The sequence below is a fragment of the Schistocerca nitens genome, chromosome 7 (genome assembly GCF_023898315.1).
Source record: "Schistocerca nitens isolate TAMUIC-IGC-003100 chromosome 7, iqSchNite1.1, whole genome shotgun sequence".
NCBI classification, from domain to species: Eukaryota; Metazoa; Arthropoda; class Insecta; order Orthoptera; family Acrididae; genus Schistocerca; species Schistocerca nitens.
Genome location: NC_064620.1, coordinates 306,436,520 through 306,439,019, shown reverse-complemented (window position 1 = coordinate 306,439,019; position 2,500 = coordinate 306,436,520). Strand labels below are relative to the sequence as shown.

Here is a 2,500-nt window from a genome sequence, read left to right as displayed (position 1 = left end):
TAACCTAACCTACGTTGCGCCCTAACCTAACCTACGTTGCGCCCTAACCTAACCTACGTTGGGCCCTAACCTAACCCACGTTGCGCCCTAACCTAACCCACGTTGCGCCCTAACCTAACCCACGTTGCGCCCAAACCTAACCCACGTTGCGCCCTAACCTAACCCACGTTGCGCCCTAACCTAACCCACGTTGCGCCCTAACCTAACCCACGTTGCGCCCTAACCTAACCCACGTTGCGCCCTAACCTAACCCACGTTGCGCCCTAACCTAACCTACGTTGCGCCCTCACCTAACCCAAGTTGCGCCCTAACCTAACCCACGTTGCGCCCTAACCTAACCCACGTTGCGCCCTAACCTAACCCACGTTGCGCCCTAACCTAACCCACGTTGCGCCCTAACCTAACCCAAGTTGCGCCTTAACCTAACCCACGTTGCGCCTTAACCTGCCCTGTAATTGTTAGTTATATGAATCTAGGAATTCGTGTAGCGTTGCCTAATTGCAACCATCTCAACATAGTTCACTTCGCGCACACTGTGGTGTTCTGCGTATTGATTCATTTTACGGTGCGTACCCTCACATCTTGCGAGTGTTGCTTACTTTCCACATGGTCCCGCTATCCACTGTATTGTGTACTGCAATAGGACGTATATCGCCCCCGCCCCCCCCCCCTCCCCTCCTGTCACCTCTAGCTCGTCGGTCAGGAGTTCGCGTGTTGAATGCGCTTCGCAGCTGTGCAATGGCATTCGCATACGTACGCTGGCCACCTTCCACGTGTTCTTTCGTGCACACGTCGCAGCGTGTATGTATGCTGATGGAGTGCGTCGTGACACACAACATCCAGGCATGCAAGACTCGTAGAAGTCGCAAATGTAGATGGATGTCTACGTTTGCTGCCCAAGTTACGCAAATGAACTGGAAATCCGTTGTTGCGCGGTTGTTCGCGCTGGAGGTGAATCGTTGATATCGACGATCGGTACAGGTATTAACCGGTTGCTTCAGCGACACCCGTCATACCCACGAACGTGAGTGGGCATGTGGGTATGAAGCGATACGCGGCGGTGGCTGGGTGGGACCGTCCCCGGCCGGTGAGGGGGGGGCGCCCGGCGTGCTGGCCGCGCGCTGCGTGGGCGCACGCGCGGCAGCCGGCTGGTGGGGGCGCCCAGTGGCAGGCGCGCCGGCTGACGGAGGCGGCAGGCGGCGCATCTGCGTGCCGGCGCACCCAGCGCGCGGCGCCGTGCGGCCAAAGTGGGTCCTCCCGGGCCCGGTGCGAAGCGCGGTGGACATCTGCAGTGTGCTGGTCCGATTGAGGACTGTGCGTTGAGGATGCGCCGCCGCCCGGCACTCGGCGCCGCGACGCCGTCTGCTGCTCGGTCGCCCCCGCGGTTCTCGCAGGTGGTTTGTATCGCAGCTGTGCGGATGTGTTGGCGCGTGCGCTGTGCTGGGAGAGTTCGCTTTGGCACCCAAGTGGGGCTCTGCCCCTCTGTGGCGCTGGCGTTGGAGCTGCCCGGTCACTGTTTGTGGCCGCGTGTTGTCTCCCGCCGGCAACACCACGACAGCACGCTCCCGGGCCTCTGTCGGCAGCGGCAAGCTCAGTTGGGAGCACGGGTGGTCGCACTGAAAGCGTCTACTCGCCTATCTCCGGGCGATTGCGCCTCTCTCGAACCCGACCAAGTACTTAGGACGGCGCTGCGCGCCGCCGGGACCTGAGAGGGTTTCGAGGTGTATCGTGCAGGGGAGCCCAGCCTCCTCCTGTTTGCAGAATAATTGAGCGGACGCTTGCGTGTTCGCGCGGGCCCCCGGGACACACTCCCGGGCGGCCGGCTGCTCAGCTCTAGTTGACGCAGCTCCCTGGTTGATCCTGCCAGTAGTCATATGCTTGTCTCAAAGATTAAGCCATGCATGTCTCAGTACAAGCCGCATTAAGGTGAAACCGCGAATGGCTCATTAAATCAGTTATGGTTCCTTAGATCGTACCCACGTTACTTGGATAACTGTGGTAATTCTAGAGCTAATACATGCAAACAGAGTCCCGACCAGAGATGGAAGGGACGCTTTTATTAGATCAAAACCAATCGGTCGGCTCGTCCGGTCCGTTTGCCTTGGTGACTCTGAATAACTTTGGGCTGATCGCACGGTCTTCGTACCGGCGACGCATCTTTCAAATGTCTGCCTTATCAACTGTCGATGGTAGGTTCTGCGCCTACCATGGTTGTAACGGGTAACGGGGAATCAGGGTTCGATTCCGGAGAGGGAGCCTGAGAAACGGCTACCACATCCAAGGAAGGCAGCAGGCGCGCAAATTACCCACTCCCGGCACGGGGAGGTAGTGACGAAAAATAACGATACGGGACTCATCCGAGGCCCCGTAATCGGAATGAGTACACTTTAAATCCTTTAACGAGTATCTATTGGAGGGCAAGTCTGGTGCCAGCAGCCGCGGTAATTCCAGCTCCAATAGCGTATATTAAAGTTGTTGCGGTTAAAAAGCTCGTAGTTGG

The 2,500-nt window shown here is 58.2% G+C and overlaps 1 non-coding gene across 1 annotated transcript in view; it reads left to right on the top strand.

The window, feature by feature from the left end:
• The first annotated feature begins 1,847 nt into the window (after window positions 1-1,847).
• LOC126196888 (small subunit ribosomal RNA) overlaps window positions 1,848-2,500 on the top strand; it is a 1,909-nt gene continuing 1,256 nt past the window's right edge. The window contains exon 1 of the ribosomal RNA XR_007539316.1: window positions 1,848-2,500. This exon is cut by the window's right edge and continues 1,256 nt beyond it. This is a non-coding gene — a ribosomal RNA (small subunit ribosomal RNA).